The following is a 21,782-nucleotide window of genomic DNA, read 5'->3' as shown; positions in this document are numbered from 1 at the left end:
AGCTTAAAAACGGGAGGGGGGGTTGGCTTTTCCTGACTTATTCATCTATTGCCATGCATTTCACTTTAAAAACTTCAGAGTATTGGCAGGTAGAACTGATCAATCTTCTATGGGTTTACTTTTCTCAGCATTGTTACAGGACATCCCACAGGGACAAGACTCTTTTCTGTTAAATTTGGAGACACTACATTCTTTAAAAAAGTGAGACTCAAGACTCTGGGGACAGCCTTAAGAAACTGGGCATTCATTAGGAAAAGGCTTAATGTTCCATATTACGCATTGCAGGCCCCGATATGGGACTCTCCGGGGACCCCAGCTTGTTTGGACGATCAGTTATCCCGGCCTCTGAGGTTGGCTGGGTTAGAACGGTGGGGGGACCTACAGGTGGATGCCCAGCTCTTGAGCTGGGAAGTTTTTTCTAATTTGACTAGGGGTACACCTACCAGATTTAAATATTACCAACTAGCTGGATGGTGGTCAATCAGAGCTTGGAATTTTAACAACTCAAACCCAAAGTTTTATTTAGTAACCAGAAGTGGGAGGTGTAAAAATCAAATCTCATATTGGTACTCAGCCATGCTTGATGTCGAAAAAGTGACAGAGTCAGAGATACAAAAACTTTGGGGTAATTCTTTAGACCCGGATAGTGGGAACGCTGTTGATTTGTGGTTTGATTCCTGTTAGACCTGTCTGCCCCTGTGAGTTCCCTTACCATTATTAATTATTTTTTCTCCCTTAGCCCCTAGTGTTATCAGTTTTTTTTCTGTAATGTCCACCTGGATTTTGCTAGTGTTGTCTGGGGGCTAGGTGTTCCTTGACGCTATTCCTCCATTTTCTCTTTTTGAGGCCTAGCCTACCTCCTGGAAATTGAGGGAAACCAAAGGACCTAAAATGGTGGCCAGCAACTGCCATAACGGTTTACTTAGGGAGGCTGACCCATTGGACCAAGTGAGGAAAGTTCTGGAACCCTCTGGCATGTTCTAGTAGTCAGGGGCTAGCCTATAAAAGGCCAAGTCCAGGGCGGCCATTTTGTAGTACACACTGACCAGAGGAGAGTGTAGTGGTCAAGGACAGGAGGGAGGCAACTAAATGAGGAGGACAGCGCTTCAATAGGGAAAGATCGTCCTGTGGGGCGGCTATCGCCCTATACTGATGCTGACCCTCTTGGTTTGACTGAACCCTGACCTGAAGGACCCATAACTAACTTTTAAGCAGGTCCAATAACTCTACCTCACCAAGGTGCTTGAGCGTGAAACTGCCCGAGAGACTACCAGAAAGTGAGAGTTACGCTTCAAAAGGTGGTTGCCAACTTAAGAGAACTGGAACCTCTCACCGCTTTGCTGTGGGAGTGAGTATCCTCACTGCAGGAGTGACGTTGTGTGCGAGACATCAGCTGTCAGCCCTGGGTCCGAACCCGACCGCTGTGGTGGAGGCGGGGCTCAGCAGAGGCCGGCTGACAGGAGGAGGAGATCCGCGGTGACGCTGCGAGAGAGGCGGCATCCGGAACCAGGAAGACCCCTGCGACGTCGGAGGAGGTGCGCCCGAAGCGAAGGAGGCTGGTCGGAAGAGGTGGAGCCTGTGTCGGAGGGATCGCGGAAGGAGGAACAAGCGCCGCTACATTCCCGCCGGAGAAGCAACAGGAACTGACAGAACCAATCGATGCGAACTCCAGCTGAGTCCTCTCATCGTCGGCGCTTGAACGGGTAACCGGAGCGCGTAGGCAACTCCAGCCAAGTTGTCCCTTCAGTTCGAAGTAAGCTGGGAAATCTGTGGGGAAGCGGGAGGCGGCACAGCGAGTGAACTGTGAAAACTGACTCGCCGGACTAAAGAATAACTGTAAATAGACATCCCGGCTTCGGGACATTAACCTTTAGAGTCCTGATTTAACCCACTTGAGAAACCACTGAGGTATTGAGGGTGTGAGAAGGGAAACGGTGCCCCGAGTAAACGAACCCTGGGCACGAGTGCTAAGAACCGGACTACAGGGTGAAAGTAACAGCCAGAGATCATTGTACTATTAACTCCTCAGGGCAGTAAATGACCTTTAAGAGCCAGAACGTCCCCAATAGAAGTAGAGCATAAAAGTAGCAATAAGAAAGTGTAATTAATTTGCCTGTCTTCTTTTGGCCGTATAGCTGGCTGTGACCATTGCCAGGAACGCTGCTGGGGGTAGAACTCTGTGGAGCCGTGAGCTCGAGCTAATTTAGACCCTGAGTTCGGATGGGTAACGTACATGTCAGGTTATATAATGTGGTGCATTAATCTTGTACAGTGACCTACCCATTCTGCACTATTTAAGTTGACAAGCAATACTGTTGATACTGATGGTGGTTAATCTCAAATGAAATGTAACCAGAATAAATCTTCACTGAATTGAGAAAGTTGATGAATATTGCTAATTGAATGTGGAAACCTCTTTTGAACTAAATGTATACACTAATTTGACTGAAAAGGAACAAAGAGAACTTTTATAAAAGGTACTGGTATTTTTCTAAACTGGTGTGGCGTCCTTTATTTTTAATGGTAAGTCGCTGAGTTATGGTGAGTGGGATTGTAAGCACTACACAAAAGCCTCGGAGTTTAGCTTTGTCCACTGTGCCAAGCTACCCTATGTAGACTAGGTTCCCTAGGTCTAACAATTCCTTTTCCATCCTGCAAGCAGTAGTTAAGCCTGCTACATTAAAAAGAAACCACTTGTATACTATGTATAGGGCGTACATAACCCCCCAAAAACTAGCAAAATGTTCCAACTTAGAATACAACTGCCCGAGATGCAGGCACCCCGAGGCGGACGATGTCCATATGTTCGCAGATTGCCCAGAAATAAAAGACTACTGGGCTAAGATTCAAGGTTTTTTGGAAGACGTCCTTCAAAGACCCCTGGAGGTTACCACAAAAACTATTCTATCCGGGTTGTGTTTAGAATATAATACAAATGACCCCCATACTAGATTTGTTTTTTATGTTATGCTCCTTGCAAGACGTGAAATCTGCAGAGCCTGGAAGGACCCAATCCCCCCACTTTTTCAAACTGTTTAAAACATATTATTTTTACGAGCAAATCTGATATGGCATGTGATCACACAACTTTGGTTAGAACCTGGGCTGCACTAGCGGCATGGCAAGATGAATGACTGGTTTCCAATGATTTATCTGGGGCCCTGCGGGTTCCCTTGACTCCAAAGTAACACGGGGCGCCAACTATGGTGTAAAACTGAGTAGGGATGGGAAGGCAGTGGCTACTTGAGGGATCAGGCTTACCAACCCGCTACTGGCCAATAGAATCAGGGCTGGACCAGGATGGCCAACAGCGTAGAGGCTGCCAGTTTCCCATCAAGATTTCCAATTACGGTATATGAGGAATACCAAAAAAAAAAAGAAAAAGCTAGCTCTCACACTATGAGGTCAGAAACATGTCTGGAGGTGCCATCAGTAAGGGTTTATTAAGAAACGATGTTTGGTAACAAACATATTACAAATCATGAGGCCATCTTGGAGCTAGGAAACTCGTGTTGATAAGTATCCAGTCCATGTACTCTTTATGGCTTCCCTGTGCACTTCCAACATCTCAAGATAGACTGGACATTGTAAGGACATATCTGCTCATGCTGATATGCCCTCACATAGGATACTGTGCGCCCTGCCTTAGGGCTATAGACCTGCAGCAGGGGTGAATTACCTATACCTTATTCAGTGTATGCATGGCATGGCACATAGGGCTGTGTGCCAAGCCAACTCTTTGGATTTCTTTGCACCAAGACATGCAGCCTGAAATGGCAGTGTGCATTGCCTTGGTGAATGGTACTTGGGGTGGCATGACCTGCTCTGCAGCCCCAGCGGACCCTCTTCAGTACCCATGCCCTAAGTACCAGGGGCAGCATTTACTAGGGGCTTGCATTTGTGGCAATCATGGTACAGTGTTTTGGAAACCAGATCCGGCACTGGGAGCCTGGTTAGCAGGGACCTAGTGCACTTACCGTTCAAAATCACATTAGGCATCAGGCAAAAAGTGGGGGCTTAACCATGCAAAAAGAGGCCATTTTCTACAGACTATTTAATATTACATACAGAGAATGTGCAGCTTCCTGGGCAGGTGGGGAATTTCAAGATCACAAGCGGATTGACTCATCAATTGGGTATGAACTTTTTACACTGATGGTGTGCAGATTATAAATGAGCTTCATTTATTCCATTGTTTTTAAATTCCTAATTGTAATGTTAGGTTTTTTTAAAAACTATTAACAAACAATTATTTAAAAGAAGTCATGCAAATAGTTTCATGAAAAGAACAGATTGTCAATGGTTTATAAAAACCAAATTGGTTGCTAAACACTTACATACTTTACTAGTCTCTGTCCAGGTTGTCTGCTACCACAGTGATCAATTTCACAAACCAGATATCAACTGGTCTTTACTGCAATTTACCCGGTCAGTATTGCATCCTGACAGGTGCGATCTTCAAGCATTCATACGTGTTGGAGGTATAGTTCTTTTACAACTGTTAATAAATGCTGGCTAGCAGCATAAAATATCTGTCAAAGGTTTGCTCTATAGTTGCACAAGTGGCAGCTGCTATCTTTTTGCTTTTAGTTCCACTAGTCAAAAATGTGGCCAATGTCAAACAAGCCAAAGAATAATCTTAAGTAATTAATCTTAAATTCCCAAGGGATTGAGAGTTTTAAATACAAGACCACTTGATGACTAGAATATATGGACATGTCAAGGAAGCTGTTTTCGAGCTGAAGAAAGACACATCTTTGGTCCTTGATAATGAAATGCAGTTGTTTGATATAAATATTTTAAAGTAAGGATAGGCTAGACCTTGGTTCCAAATCATGCTCATATTTATCTTTTCTAAAGCTGATGCTGAAGTTGTATTCCCTGGGCATTGTGGACAGAATGATACAAGTCCCGTTTCAAGTGTTTTTATGAAGATCCAGGATTGTTGTGTGTAATATATACCAGCAGCAGAGAAGGCACACTTTTTTGGCTAGCGTTTGATTGTTGAGGTGGACCTCCAGTTACATTTGACATTAAGGGGTCGAAATGGAGCGATAAAACAGTTTTCTAAATAAGTTGCATTATGCTATGTTCAACCAGTTTTCTAGTATTAAAGGGCAGGCTTATGAGCCATGTTTGCTCTTATTTCCTCCAAAAGAGAAAATCATATGGCATAATGGGCCTGATATAATCTGTCTAATTGTTTTAAGTGCATGCAGCAAAGAATGGATTTTGGAATCTGTATTTGTACCTTGAGGTAGCCTCTTGAGTGGATACGAGTTTACCTCTTGGAGCTGTCTTCCATTTAGTCTCCATTTGAAAATTTGTTGTGATGTCATTATCAACAATATGATGTTTGTCTTCGAGAGATGAATTTCAAAGCTGTTGTTTGAGCAGTTGTTTTGTAGAGCATTCAGTGTATATTATAGAGTTATCTGTATTGGTCCATTTGAGGGTTAATATATCATGCGGAAGGGCTTGCATTAGTAGTTTTAATAGTCTCCCATACCTGACACATATAGATTAAAAAGCAAAAGTGCCACAATATTTCCTTGTTGTAAACCTGTGTATACTGGAAGCATCTCTGTGAGTGCAGATTTCTTGTGGCACGTTTCATTTTATTCCAGTTATTGGTGTACAAATATCAAACAACCATTAATAGCTGGATTGAAATACCCATTTGCTCAAGTTTAAGCCATGATAAGTAGCATTTTGTGAAGTTGAAGGCCTTTCTGATTTCAATGAAACCCAAACAGGTTTGAGCTTTGTTTGATGCTCCATTGGATTAAGACCAAAAATAAAGCAATGTTATCCATAATGAGGCACCTCAGAGAGAAACATGTTTAGAATCAGTGATTTAGATTTTGTTTAGATGCCTACGCTGATATTTCTTTAGGAGTAGAATAGTATTTTGTCTTCTTATCAAGGAGAGCAATTATTACAGTTGGCAGGTTTTCTTCTGAACCATTTTTTTATTTAATGAAGAATTGATCCCTTCCATGACGTTGGGCTGGCCCTCTGGTTTAAAATGTAATGTGTAGGATAACTAATGCCTCGGCCAAAAATGTAAGAGTATCTTAGAAAATTGCTGTGGGTAGCCCATTGGGGCCCGATTTCTGTTTAAATAGATGTTGACATCTGTGAAAATTGATGATAGTAATCTGGGAATGTTTGATAATTTGTTCAATACACTTCCAGAAGAGGTGATCTCAGTTGGGGGGGCTGGGGGGTAATTTTATGTCCACCTAGCTGAAGGTGATTTTGGATGAATGTGGTGTTACCTACGAGTATAAAACCCTTCTATCATTCCCAGACCAATGGTGGAAAGATTCCATAAGACTCTGAAGGGCATGATCATGGGTTTATCTGACAAGCTATGGAGGAGATGGGATTTTCTCATCCCATGGCTACTGTTGGCTTACAGAGGGGTGCCACAGAAGGGGATTGGCTTTAGCCCCTTTGAGTTACTGTTTGGCCATCTTGTAAGACGGTCATTGAGTTTGTTTAGAGAAGCTTGGGAGAAGCCTCTCAAAGAGCCCAAATAAAAGGTTCTGGATTATGGGCTAGGCCTGCAGTCCCGTATGGCAGAGTACATGAAGAGAGTAAGCAGCAACCTGGAGGCCAGGCAAGAACCTATTATACACTTATATGACCAGAAGGCTACTATGACTGAGTTCCACCCAGAACAGTTGGTGTGGGTGTTGGATCCTGTGGCTCCGATGGCACTCCAGGACAAGTCGACTGGGCCCTACCCCATTCTGGAGAAAAAGGGTAGAGTCACCTACTTGGTGGGGCTTAGCACCCCCAGGAGTCCACAGGGCTACTCCGTGTCAACAGAATGAAACACCACCAAAAAAGGGCAGTTATGGCCATGGTCATCATCATTAGTCTTTATTCAGTTTCTTACACAAAAACCATAAAAGCACACATTGAGTACAAATGAGAGCTTTCTCAAATAAAATGTGCAAATGAAAAGTAACCTAGGCTGAATATGGAAGTTAAGGTACAGAGAACACCATACTCACAGAGACAAAACCAAGTGAGATAAGAATGCCCAGATAACAACAGCTCTTCACATCACATAAAACAGTTGATAAACAGTAAAAATGTGCAGGACGTTACATAGTGCATCGTGCCATGAGTAGAATATTAAGAACACACTAACTAATTACAGCTAGATCTAAGCCTGGCTACAGATTTTAAAAAACTAAGCACATACTAAACTGTACTGCCTGTGAGCAATATTAAAAAACTGTAAGCAGGACGCACTTGCCTAAAATTTGCCTGTTTCGAAATCAGAATGATAAAAGACTTCTGGGTAGATCATAAAAGCTGTAGAACATCAAAAAGTGGAGCATGTCCGGTGGAGACATACCGTCGCTGCCACAGGGCAACAGACTCTGGGGCATATTTTCTAAGAAGTGAGGGAGTGCGACATTAGCCTTCCTGGTTTAACGCCACATACATTTCACTTCTGAAAGCAGGGCTGCACCATATTTACAACAATATGGTACAGCCCTGCGTTTTCCCCTGCAGTGGCGCTAAATTTAGCAGCCTAGCACCAACGCAGACACCCATGTACCATAGTGCAAGGGTGTCTCAGTTGAGGGCAAGATTGTTTTTGTTCAGAAAGGTTTCCCTTCCTGCACATAAACAATCTTTAAATGGCATTTTAATGCAGCACACATTGATATAGCAAAGCGTCATTTAAAAAAATGATTGTTTATACGCAGGAAGGGACAGCTTACTGCACATAAACAATCAAAGGTGTTTTGCTGGTTCTATGTGTGCTGCACAACACAGCACATAATAACCTAGCAAAAACGAGGAGAGATAAAGCATTTCGCCTCATTATGCTTGTTTTCCCTGGTCTTAATTTTGGCACTGTCTCCTCTTTACACCACCCTTGTAAATAGGCAGCATCAAAATCAAGGGGTGTTGTGGTAGAATGCCCACCACAACACTCATTGCCCTCCCCTTTCAAGATAAGTGTAGCATGAAAGGGGGCCTTATTTACAATGCAGCGTTTAGCCATGTTAAGTGCTTAACACTGTCTTGTAAATAAGTCAAATCCCCTATCACCACCATAACATCTGAAAATGTGATGTTGTGGTGGTGATAGGGGCTTGTAAATATGCCCCTCTGTCCCTTAAACTGCCCACTTGGGTGGGCGAGAAGAAGATGGAAAAGGTCGTACAGGAGCCTGGTCAATACAAAGCAATCGTACAAATTCACAAACCCTAACAAGTAAGCTTTGATCGATTGCGTGGTTCTAAACATGATAAAGTGGCGTAGACTAGGCTTCAATAGCTCCTTACCCTCCATGGTTGCTAGCTGCTTTCTAAAAAAAGGCTACCTCGATTACGACCAGGTCCTTCGGGGAACATCCTTTACAACGCAACCGCTACAACGCGGTTGCGTTACGACTCAGCTTTAACAACGCTGGAGGGCGCTCCAGGATAGCGGATAGTTTAATTTACTATCCAACACCTTCCCTACTATCCACGGGGACTGGTGTTGGAATAGTAAATTAAACTATTCACTATCAACGCCCCCCCAACGCAAGTCGTTGTAACGACTTGCATTGTTAAAACTGCGTCGTAAAGGGACGCGTTGTAACGGTATGCGTCGTACCGTCATACATCCGGTCCTTCTAATTTCTCGATTCTGGGGTGCTGATAGTCATAGATGAAGGAGGGGAGGAGGAAAGTGATACACTTCCAGACCTCCTCTCCACCAATGTGTAGTGTAGCTCCTATTTTCCCAATAGGCTCTGCGCATTGGAATAGTGCCTACAGCAGTAAAGGCCTAGGCCAGACGTTAACTAGGTCTACTACTGTCGATACTAGACTTAATTTTTGGGTTTGCCAGCTAAGCTCAGAGTTCGCTAGAAACTTTCTCGAATGTTCAAGGAAGGATTAACTCCCCTGATTAGACAAGAAGGGATTTAGTTTCTGACAACCATAGAACATGACAACTTTGCTCTCCCCTAATCAAGAGTCAATCTCGAGAGTCGTGTGAGCACAAGGCAATTATTTTACTCAGTCAGTACGTGCATTCTTAGTCTCATCAGAATGTAGAGAAAAGGAAGAGACGGGCGTGTTCAATAAAAGATGTTATTTATTGATCAGTCTCTTTTCTCGTACAAGAGAAATGGATCGATATTATTGCAATACTTATAGTTAAGTAAAGTGCATACATTAGAAGCAATAGTATAAAATAATACTGTAAAAACATTGATATGGTTTCTGAGCCATATGATGTTTAAAATGATTAAAATATATTTACATACACATATACATTTGACTAAACGTACTCAACTGGTGTTTCTAAATACGCCTACCCCGTGTACCTGACCTAAGTCTAATGCGTGGGCGGGAATAGAAAGTTACAGTTTAGTTTAAGTTTGTTTTTGCCAAGTGAATAACTAAAGAATTCTCTAGGAGGGGTTATTCAGTTCTGTACCTGGAATTTAGGATGAATGAGGAATGGTATCTCTTTCTCTGCTCTCGATATTCCAGGCTGCCTGCGAGGGCTGCCCAGAAGCGCCGGTGCTGGGTCTCTCGGCTTGAGATAGCAGCGCGTCTCTCAGCGCGTCAGGAAGGCGGGGCTGCTGCCTGCGGGGTCTGCTTCTGCTCTCGGCTTCGGCAAGTATGGCTGCTCCGTCTTGTCACCACGCGTGTGTTTGCATAGGGCAAGGTCGGCAATATTTATACCTTAAAGGTGCCGAGATTGACGTAAGGATGGACATAGGTACGTCAATAAAGATGTCATACGACTTGCTCGTTAGCACATTCTTTACTAAAGTTCTCTGTGAAATCAAAACAATGGCCGCACGGATTATCCAGGTTGTCATAGGTTTGATTTGTTATGAGAACGTCGTATGCCTTATCAGGGGCTGGAGGAATGTCGCTTGTCTAATTAGATCTCAAGCGTTATGACCTAATCAGATAACACGTTCCTGTGCCGTAGTGTGACTGCGTCAGATAACGGTATCTGCATCATGGGGGATTTCTTGCCTCATGGGCTGACTGTTAGTTAACTAGCTAGTAAGTTTAACCAGAATAGGGTCAGGAATAGGGGGATCGAATCAGAACCTATAGAAATACACGACACCCACTCCACGCTAACTATGGTCATATCTACTAATCTATGCATAGTATAACATAGTACAACATACTATAGAGTATAGTGTATACCTTACCACCCCAAAATACATAAATGCATTTCGAAATTTTCAAATATACTGAAAAATTGCAGTCATATATATTGTATGCACTTAAGCTATGAATTAGATGCAAAAGTGAACACGCATTGTTATGCATTATTGATTGTTGGTATATGAGAAATACACATGAAATGGCTCTTAATATGGCTATACAGAAAAAAAGTCGAAACCATTTCATCACATAAAATCTATTGCGAACATACCAGCGGGCAGCTAAAGTCTATAAAGTCTATAAAGTATCTAAAATAGAAATCTTAGTTCTCTAGGAATAGTCTCTTACTTTAAGCAGAAAATCAGTGTCCCGGGAAAAAATATATAGAAAAATATTTTAGGGGCTTGCTGAAAAAAGTTGCTGTCCGTGAACTGGATTGTAATTGTTCATGTGACTTTATTTTTAAAGTTGAAGGCCGAATTCAGGGAACGCCGTGTGCGAGTTTACTCAAAAGTCTCTATTTCTGTTCCGGAGAGAACATCATATCATTCAGGCTTTCGAAAAAACTGTCAACAGCTTCATGGGAAAGTTCCTCTAAGTCGGAAATAGGGGTAACCATGCATTCATGCGCATGATTATCTCCATTGACATTCTGATTTGCATTGCTGACAGAAGGTCGTACCTGTTCGATGCTGCTTTCATCTTGAACTTCACTACTCTTCAATCGCAGTGGTGAAGATTCCAGGAATGCCGTCATCAGAATTGGCAGCCTTTGAGGGCAGCACAGTGCGTGAACCTTGGTAGGAACCAACAGTGTATCTGCATCCACCGGCGCATCCGATTGTAGCGTCAGACAGGTGTCTAACACGCATTCTTCTCCGCATAGCAGACACCTTAGTACAGGTAAAACACACCTTTGCCACATTGGTCGAAATGATAGAAACCAAGTCATGTTTAGGTCTCTAAGCCGGGATAGTCCCAGGATTTTTGATATCCGGTCCCGGTATCCAATGGCTAGGATCGTATCTTCCATTGTCGCGAGAGTTTGATCTGTGACATGGGTTGCCATAACGAAAAATAAGGACTAGGAATAGGATTCCTGCAATTAGTCCTAGGATCAGGGGAAGTCCGCCAAAAATCGAATGGACGAAGTCTGGAAAAATACCCAGTATGGCTTTGAATGGTGTTAATGCCATCGAAAATACTGTCTTAAATACCTTTGAGACCCCTGTGGTATCAGAAATATTTAAGATTTCGCTCAGGATTTCCGCGAAATGTACGGGGGAATTAGTTGATAATAATGTATGTATCTCTGCAGTCGTCCTTGCGACTTGTAGATCATACGTTTCTTTAGATGACGTGAGCCTTGTAGGCGTCTGAAGAAGCACTGTTTTCATTCTGCTTAAAGTGTCTATTCGAATAGAAGTAATTTTCAAACTGGGCCATGCCCTTGCCTCCCTGTCTGGAAAGGAGCTGGGAAACAAAGAACGTCCACAGCACTTGACCTTCGCCGTCGTAGTGACGAGATAAGGAGTCCCGGGCATAAGACTACAGCATCTGCGGTCTACAATAAGAATGTAACTCCCATTATAGAGTCTTTGAAAGAATGGTTCTATTTCAGTTGCAGGTGCGCCTTGCTGGTGACATGAAAGGTTGTATGAATTCCCTTCACAGGCTCCGTGCAAACTAATACCGTTACACAGAAGCGTGCCGCTTAGTGACATAGCACAATTGTTGCCACTAAGAAACACTTTCTGTCCTTTGTTACTGACACATGCATGTGAATAGGGCAGGTTCCATGTTGTTTTAAGGTACCCCTTTCCCAATTTCTCGTACATGCCAGCCTGTATATATTTTTGGCAGTATTGAAACCTGAAGGTTGAGATTGGAATATTTATGATTCCGTGGATTATCCATTCACTGACAGGTCGTTCTGACATTGTCAACGGTAATCTTTCTAGTTTTTCAATGCTCAAGATTGTATAATCAGCACCCTTCTGAGCCATACCGATTTGTCTATCAGTAAGGTTAAAGATTTGGAATAGTGACGTTGTGTTGATTAAACGCCAAGGCACATAGCCTGAACGCAGATTTTGTAACGTCCAGCCAAGCTGTACAATAGAACGCAATTGTGACTGACCATGTTGTAATAACAGTAAGTCTTGCGATAATATATCGATTGCTGAAGACACAATGCTGTCCAATGAAAAAATTCTGGAGGACAGAGTCATTAACCCATTGTCCACTACAGAAAGTGATTTTTCCAAATTAATACGGTCAATTTCCCGTATTCTTTCTGCTGTTTCAATTTGAGTAACCTTCCAGGCCTCATTGTATGCTGCATATACAGAGGCTGCTATGAAACGCTTTTGACGCTGTTTGCGTGGTCCCATTATGAAATCACGCAAGTCAGCACCATCAGTAAGTAAAGTTAGGTGTTGCTTAATTTCAGGCAGTGTGGAAGTTTGTAGCCATTGAAGGCATAATTTGCCCACACTGTAGGTTGTTATTATCCCTGGGTGATGTCTTTGGGGATATCTAGGGTCTGGCCTGGTCATTTTGAAACCCTGTGTTTTATTCAGGAATCTATCTTGACAGTTATTTGTATCTGTGGGCCAGATCAACCATTGTTTCCAATCAGGATGTGTTCTGTTTTGGTTAAGTATATGGTTTATGTCTATTTCTTCATCTGTTTCAGAGTTATTGCTAAACATTGTTGGCTTTGGAATAGACAGGTTATTTAAATCTTTGATTTTGGCTAAGCCAAGACAGGTGGTTTGTTGAACGGTGTCATTTAAAATATCATTTGTTCTGGGATCATGCAGGCTCTAAACAAAGCTTCTATACCCTGTACTTGCCATTCTTTTGTGCCCCAAACACTTTTCAAATCAACATGTTTGTCCCAATAATCAAATCCAAAAGTATTCATTTTTTCAAAGAAAGAATCTGAATATATCAATTTTGTGTTGGTTATCATGGTTTTCATCCCTGTCTTGTTTGACAATTTGTAATAAAATGTTTCAGCATTAGTTATGTTAAAACCTGAAAAATATGAATATTTGCCATACACGGTTCTAGAGCTCCCTTTTGGAGGTGTAGCACAATGTTCCCATTGATTAAAATTTAAAACATTTCTAGGTTGTGCAGATTTATGCAAGAAATGGTTACCATAATGGTTATAGCAGTACATGCTGTCATAATTTGTAGAACCCTGCAAATAATCATGTTTTGTAAATTTAGCAGACATTACTAAGTCAGACATCATATTGTTTATACTTTCAAAGTCCCAATCATCAGCAAATGAGTTTGGTTTTGCAAAGTCACTCAAGGAGATCTTGATTTGGTGTGGATATTTCAGGATCTCGACCGGACCATAAATTTCATAGTCAGTGTTGTCCCAGGCTACCCCACCAGATATTGGAATTGCTGTGAAGTTGGCTGAAGAAAGTTCCGAAGAAAGTTCTCTTTTCTCGACGTGTGAAGATGTGTGTGGTTTGAGGACCAAGTTGATGTTCTGACTTGCTGTGTCCATTTTAGCATATTTTCCCTCAATGAAGCGTCCCAAGGTAAATACCATGATGAGCCAAAGTATGAGGATAAATGCACCAAAACCCACCCAAAATTCAATCCATGGAGAAACTAGATATGTTTCTTTCAGTTGTTTCAAAAGTTCCTTAGCTTTGTCTTTAAAGGATTTTGATGATGGCTGTGTCTTTTGTTCGCTGAAGCCGTCAGAGGAATCATCGAAGTTGATGAAGTAACCGGATGCAGTTCTGTCAATTGTTCCAATTGGTTCAGGATTTTTGTTTCTCGCATTTTCACTTGGTACTTCTGTATAGATTGGTGTGTCTCTGCTAAATGTCTTTATTTGGGTTTTCAGAGGTCTAAGTTCTATTGCATTGTTGCATAGTCCTTGTTGTTCTTCCGTAGGCGTTTCGAATGTGATGAGCCTCTTTGATAGGACCTCTGTACTGGTAGCAAACCTTGGTGTTCTGCTACTTATTGGGAGTCCACTTGGCCTACTGTTTGTTATCGGCCACATGTTGTGGTTTTACCAGGTCGATGGATACAACTCGGTTCTCCTTTTTTCCAGCAAGTGGCGGTAGTACAACTGATCTTGTCCCGTTGACAGACAATACAGGAACTGCTTTTCTGTAAGAAGGCCCAAATTCCTTCTTTACCGCGATCTTCTCCCTGACTAGATCCCCGACTTTTGGAATCCAGACAGGTCTTGCTGGGACAGGTGGTGATTCTTCAGTGGTCGTTGGCTGTTCTTTCAACTGTATGTTGCTCAGGTCTTTTCTTGTTTTGTTTAAGTCCTGCAAAATAGCCAAACGGTCTTTGACATCAAAGCTTTTTTCTGTTACCACTGAAGTCTGACTATCAAGGTCAGAGATCAACATCCTAGTTCCGAATAATAATTCGTACGGACTGAATCCCTTCAGAGAATTTCTTGGCAAGTTATTAAGACTACGTTGGACACTTATTAGATGTTTGACCCACCCAGCTCCCGAACCTAATATCCTTTCTATTATAGATTGCTTTCTGTCTTGGTTTTTTCTTTACACCATCCCATACCCTCAGGAAGGAAGTGAGAAGATTCCCGCTGGGCTGTGCTCATTTGGCCATTCTTTCCCCCCCCAGGCTGGATTGCCTGAGAAAAGGAAAAAAAATTGGTCGAACGTAGCATGCTCTTAGCGTATATGCCATTTAGACTCGCAAATCTTGTATAACAGTCCGGACGTCAGCCGAGTGTTGTGGATCTACATTATAAGTGGGAACTAGCCTGTATATGTTAATCGCAAGCCATTCTTTTTAGTGGTGATGTTATCTGCCTTGATACGACGAGGTATTAAACTGCTTCTCTCCCCACTGCGATCTCTGTTGCAGTTTGGGCAGTTTTTTACAAACATGGTGTAGTGCAGGCTCATGCCTGGCCACCAGTACCGTGATTGTAATTCTTCCAGAGAATCTTTTAATTTAAGGTGTCTGAGACCCTCGCCCATGTGTGCGTCTGCGATTAACAAGTTTCTCCTGTCCATGTTTGGAATCACTCTATCCCCCACTCCAGGGATTCGAGCAAAAGGAATGGAGTTTGCATCTATGATGTATGTGTAATTGAGTGGATAGTTGATCGGTAACGCCGAGCAGTCGCCTTTTGATGACGTTTTTACTGCCAGCAATGTTTCGCCGTCAATGTATTTTAATGTACGCTTTTTTCGATCTATGGGAGCCGGTTTACTGGCTGCCGCTGCGGCTGTTTCAGCCAATGAATTCCCTACAACGTGAACGCCATCACGCTGGTGACTCAGTGAGTGTGTCACGTGAGTCTTTGGTAGTTCTTTTTTCAAAAGAGCTACCTGTTCCCAGAGCAGTCTCTGCTTTATTGGTGCATCCGTGTCATCTTTGTAATCGTTCTGAATCCAGGTCTGCAAATCCTTGTTATATGCTTTGACGCAGAAATATGAATCTGACACTATAAGTGTCGGGAATTCGCGATCCGCATTATCTAGCGCCATTTTCAAAGCTAATATTTCAGTTTGTAGTTCTGAATTAGTTTCTACTGAGTGTGATTTTGTTAATAGAGGTCTTAGTTTACCTCCGTGCCACACTTCTTTTGTAATCTCACATGTGGGATTGTATGCATGTTCTCCCCAAACGGAGGGTTGAGCATGTCCGTCTGTATAGATTACACAGGCGTAATGTCGTAGAGGCAGAATGTCGATTGGCAGGGGATACGTTTTTTCATATTTTAGATTTTTTAATTCTTCTAGTTCTGGATCAAAGAAGTAATATACTTTGTCCGTTGTGATTGAATTTACCCATTGTAACCATTCTGGATCCAATGTTGTTGTTGGTAAATTACACGGTGTTGTTAATGCCTCAAAAGCTGATTCTGCTGTTCTGACTGTGATATGTCTACCGTCAGCTATGTCTTTTTCTCTAGCTATTGCGGTTTGAACTGCTTGAACAATTTTTCCTTTGTTGTTGAATCTCTGTTCAGCTTTTGTGTACAAATGTGATTTGAATGCAATTGGTACCTTATCTCCCTCATTAGAGGTTAGGTATGTGAATCCGTATCTCCCTGGGATGACTCGGATCACAAGGTTGCGTGTATTATCACGGGTTTCTAATTTTGTTTTAATTAGCATGTCTGTTTGTAAGGATCTCAAAATTTCTGTGTGTGCTTGAGTCCAACTGGATCTTTTAAAGTCTGGTTTAATTAGATCGTAAAGGGGTTTGACCCTTTCTGCGTAATTTGCAATGTAAGTTCTTCCGAAATTTAGGAAGCCTAGAATTGACTGTAGGTTTTTTAGTGTTTTAGGAGCTTGGATTATGGCACATTTCTCTAGGAAATTGTCTGCCAGGCTTTTGCCTTCACTTGATAACTCATATCCTAAGAATAGGACCGTCAGATGGGCAATTCTGGACTTTTTGAAGTTGAATTTGTAACCCTCTGCAGCGAAACCAAGTATTATGGTGTTCACTCTTTTCAAGTGAGTTTCCAAGTCATCATCTGTTAAGTAAATGTCATCGACATAAGATAATGCTTCATCATCATATAGTTGTAGTAATTCTGTTACTCTCGCTGAGAATACCCCCGGGCTGTTCTTGTACCCCTGGGCTAACCGACAGAATTGTTTTTGAGTGCCATTTACTGAGAATGCAGTTAAATATCTGCTCTCTGGTGCTATGTTTTGACAAAAGAATCCGTTGGAGATGTCCAAGGTTGTTTTGTATTTTTTGCGCACTATGTTATTCATTAGTGCAGCACTGTGTGAGTTTTGCACTGCAAAAGTTTTGCAACATGTGTTAAGGTGTCGGTAATCCAAAACTAGACGGTACGAATTGTCTGGTTTGGAGACCGGAAATAAAGGATTGTTCATTTGTGAGGTGCAAGTTTCAATCACCCCTTGGTATTCTAGCTGATCTAGTATTTCATTTACTTGTCTTTTAGCTTCTTGCTTAATTGGGTACTGCCTTTGTGCAGTAGGTTGTGATTTTAACTGGACTTTGTGAGGAGGAGAATCCTCATCCCATCCTACATGATTTTTATATAAAGCAGGTGCTAAGGCCACTGCCCACTTTCTAGCAAGTGTATATTTTTTATGAATCGGTATTTGATTCGAGAAGGCAGGCATAATTACTTCTTCGCCATGAGGGCACTCCCTGACAAACTCTGGTGGCCAGTCTTTTTCAGCTAGAAGGATGTCATAGCCCTTGGATAGGTTATCCCAAAATAGTCCCCTTATTTTCCTAGTCTTATCTCCCTCTATACGTAATGTTATCTCGTATATTTTGTGGGGCTTGCTAACTCTGGTATCTGCAGTTTCCACTTGAAGGTATTCATTCGTGTCCACTGTCTCCAGATGATTCATAAGGACTTTGCGAGCTATGCTCACCTCTGCTGCGCTGTCTAGCATTGTCTGAGCCCATTCTCCGTTTTTCAGTTGTGTCCTCAGTATTCTCGGCATTGTTAACTACCTTGATACTGGCTACCTTCTTTTTTGGAAATTGTGATTTCTTTTTCAGTTGAGCAGGTTCCTTGTCTTTGGACTTGGCGTGCTCTTCTGATCGTCCTCTTCTTTCCGATTTCTGCGAGGAATTCTGAAAAGATTGAGAGGGACGTGTATCAATGTCTTGATATCTATCAGGTTTTTTAATATTATCCCTATTTCTAAGGTTATATCTATTCCCAGAGGGTTCACTCTGAGGTGACCTTTGTCTCGGGTTCGGAGATTTCTCTCTTCGCCTAGGAGACCTTCCTCTGGACTGGAATTTCTTTTCTTTAGGATTGGATTGTTTATTTCCATCCCAGTTCTTTTTTGGTGAATTATTATTAAAAAATATTTTTTCTGGACTTGTAGTCAGTTGCGGTTTTACTGGTATTCCACCTAGACTATCTCTGCCTAGTTCTTCATAGGATTTTTCTATGATTCTGGCAATTTCAGCTGGTTGGTCTGCTATATCTGTCTCTTTTAACCTCTGGCGGATCGCCACGTTTGCTGCTTCACCCTTTATGTTGGCTAGTAATATAGCCGAGACCTGCTTGAAGTCTTTCAGTAATTTCATACCAAGAGTTAAAGCAGGTTCTGGACCGTATTCATCTTGAATTTGTTTTAGCACATCTGGTATCACCGAAATGGATGGAACACCGTGCGTTTTTGTATAGATGGAAGCAAAGACTGTACCCCAAGTGTCACAGTCCTCAATGTGTGGTGCGATTCCCATTGGGAGACATATAGTCAGAATCCTGTGTTTTTCTAATGGGGTGGTGTCAGGAAACACCGCCTCTATTTGGGTAATTTTCTGTGCCAACCAGAATGGTATTTGTTCCCGTTTAGCTGGAACTTTACCTAGGCAGGATTGGATGTTCTGTGGTGTGATTTTATTTGTGTTCCCCTGGTGAGGGGTCAGCTGTGGAATTTTAATCGCTGGCTGAATTGTTGAAGTCCGCATTACATACTGAACTAATTGTCTATGAATTTTTAGTAGTTGTTTTAGCTGTATTAATAGCTCTGCTGCAGGCATTCTTTCGATGTCTGGATGTGGTGTGTATCCGGCTAGGACCGGCCACGTTGCTCCTGGTCTTCCTAAAGGACCGAGCCTTGTAATGTGATTGTTATGTATTAGGGCGCCATCAAATAAGAGCAAATGCTCTTGGAATTTGAGTGGTACTTCCACCTCCTCGAAAGGAGTGTACGTTTCAGGAGGTTCCTCTACTTTGTAATAGTGGAAGTACTTTGTTACAGCATTTGCTGCTGGAAAATGTATCCATGTATAGTATACCTCTGTCTGCCGATATTCGTGTGCCTCAATTACGAATATGACTGTGCCACCTCTAGGTGTCAGTCCATTTTCTATAAGTTTTAAGGTTATAGATCTCCTTTTAATGACCGGAATAAGTATTATATCCGCGTCTGCTGCTTGCATGGTAGCATCAGCATCTGCTATTTCAGTAGCTAATCTAATTGCCTCTCTTTCTCCATCGCTGTCTCCCATTTTACTGACAGGATGGTATTATTTTTGTTTGCAGATCAGGTTTCTTTATGGAAACAGAGATTAGATGCACAATATTTTGGAACTGTTTTATCCTTCAACGTTGACTAGACCAAGAACCATACATAGGAGTTCCCTCCTGCGAGGTTTTGGAGGATATAATAACCTTTCACCCACTCCAGACGTCTTTGGAGTATTTGGGAAAAGGGGTCTGAGTGAGAAAGCACGACTGAGTTACTCTAAATGTCTTACGTTAGTTTTATCGCCCTTTCCAAACGCGTTGGGCGCCATGTAGTGTAGCTCCTATTTTCCCAATAGGCTCTGCGCATTGGAATAGTGCCTACAGCAGTAAAGGCCTAGGCCAGACGTTAACTAGGTCTACTACTGTCGATACTAGACTTAATTTTTGGGTTTGCCAGCTAAGCTCAGAGTTCGCTAGAAACTTTCTCGAATGTTCAAGGAAGGATTAACTCCCCTGATTAGACAAGAAGGGATTTAGTTTCTGACAACCATAGAACATGACAACTTTGCTCTCCCCTAATCAAGAGTCAATCTCGAGAGTCGTGTGAGCACAAGGCAATTATTTTACTCAGTCAGTACGTGCATTCTTAGTCTCATCAGAATGTAGAGAAAAGGAAGAGACGGGCGTGTTCAATAAAAGATGTTATTTATTGATCAGTCTCTTTTCTCGTACAAGAGAAATGGATCGATATTATTGCAATACTTATAGTTAAGTAAAGTGCATACATTAGAAGCAATAGTATAAAATAATACTGTAAAAACATTGATATGGTTTCTGAGCCATATGATGTTTAAAATGATTAAAATATATTTACATACACATATACATTTGACTAAACGTACTCAACTGGTGTTTCTAAATACGCCTACCCCGTGTACCTGACCTAAGTCTAATGCGTGGGCGGGAATAGAAAGTTACAGTTTAGTTTAAGTTTGTTTTTGCCAAGTGAATAACTAAAGAATTCTCTAGGAGGGGTTATTCAGTTCTGTACCTGGAATTTAGGATGAATGAGGAATGGTATCTCTTTCTCTGCTCTCGATATTCCAGGCTGCCTGCGAGGGCTGCCCAGAAGCGCCGGTGCTGGGTCTCTCGGCTTGAGATAGCAGCGCGTCTCTCAGCGCGTCAGGAAGGCGGGGCTGCTGCCTGCGGGGTCTGCTTCTGCTCTCGGCTTCGGCAAGTATGGCTGCTCCGTCTTGTCACCACGCGTGTGTTTGCATAGGGCAAGGTCGGCAATATTTATACCTTAAAGGTGCCGAGATTGACGTAAGGATGGACATAGGTACGTCAATAAAGATGTCATACGACTTGCTCGTTAGCACATTCTTTACTAAAGTTCTCTGTGAAATCAAAACAATGGCCGCACGGATTATCCAGGTTGTCATAGGTTTGATTTGTTATGAGAACGTCGTATGCCTTATCAGGGGCTGGAGGAATGTCGCTTGTCTAATTAGATCTCAAGCGTTATGACCTAATCAGATAACACGTTCCTGTGCCGTAGTGTGACTGCGTCAGATAACGGTATCTGCATCATGGGGGATTTCTTGCCTCATGGGCTGACTGTTAGTTAACTAGCTAGTAAGTTTAACCAGAATAGGGTCAGGAATAGGGGGATCGAATCAGAACCTATAGAAATACACGACAAATGCACAGGATGGCTTAGTGCAGGGAGCGATTCAGAAAAGGGGGTGGTGATGAACAGAGTGTCTGAATTAAGCAGACCACTCTTACCCAGTCCAAAGATCAGGGCTTGATCCATCACCGTTATTTATCTCACTGCCCCATCCCAGCTCAGAACCTGGCTATATGCAAATTAGTCTGTCCCTGGCCCAGTGCATCATGGGAACAGGGCAGACCAAACTACCAAGCCAATTCTTTACCAGAAAGGAGACAAGCTACCGGGGACCGGTTTCTGGCATTTCAGCCTCTTCGGCCCGGCTTGCTTGAATCCTGATGGAGCAGTGAGAAAGGGACTCATGTCTGAGTATACCCTGCCACACCTATAGTGGCCAAAAACGATTCAGAAAAGGGGGTGGTGATGAACAGAGTGTCTGAATTAAGCAGACCACTCTTACCCAGTCCAAAGATCAGGGCTTGATCCATCACCGTTATTTATCTCACTGCCCCATCCCAGCTCAGAACCTGGCTATATGCAAATTAGTCTGTCCCTGGCCCAGTGCATCATGGGAACAGGGCAGACCAAACTACCAAGCCAATTCTTTACCAGAAAGGAGACAAGCTACCGGGGACCGGTTTCTGGCATTTCAGCCTCTTCGGCCCGGCTTGCTTGAATCCTGATGGAGCAGTGAGAAAGGGACTCATGTCTGAGTATACCCTGCCACACCTATAGTGGCCAAAAACGATTCAGAAAAGGGGGTGGTGATGAACAGAGTGTCTGAATTAAGCAGACCACTCTTACCCAGTCCAAAGATCAGGGCTTGATCCATCACCGTTATTTATCTCACTGCCCCATCCCAGCTCAGAACCTGGCTATATGCAAATTAGTCTGTCCCTGGCCCAGTGCATCATGGGAACAGGGCAGACCAAACTACCAAGCCAATTCTTTACCAGAAAGGAGACAAGCTACCGGGGACCGGTTTCTG

This window comes from Lissotriton helveticus, chromosome 1_1 (assembly GCF_964261635.1).
Source record: "Lissotriton helveticus chromosome 1_1, aLisHel1.1, whole genome shotgun sequence".
Lineage (NCBI taxonomy): Eukaryota > Metazoa > Chordata > Amphibia > Caudata > Salamandridae > Lissotriton > Lissotriton helveticus.
This window is presented reverse-complemented; position numbering follows the sequence as displayed.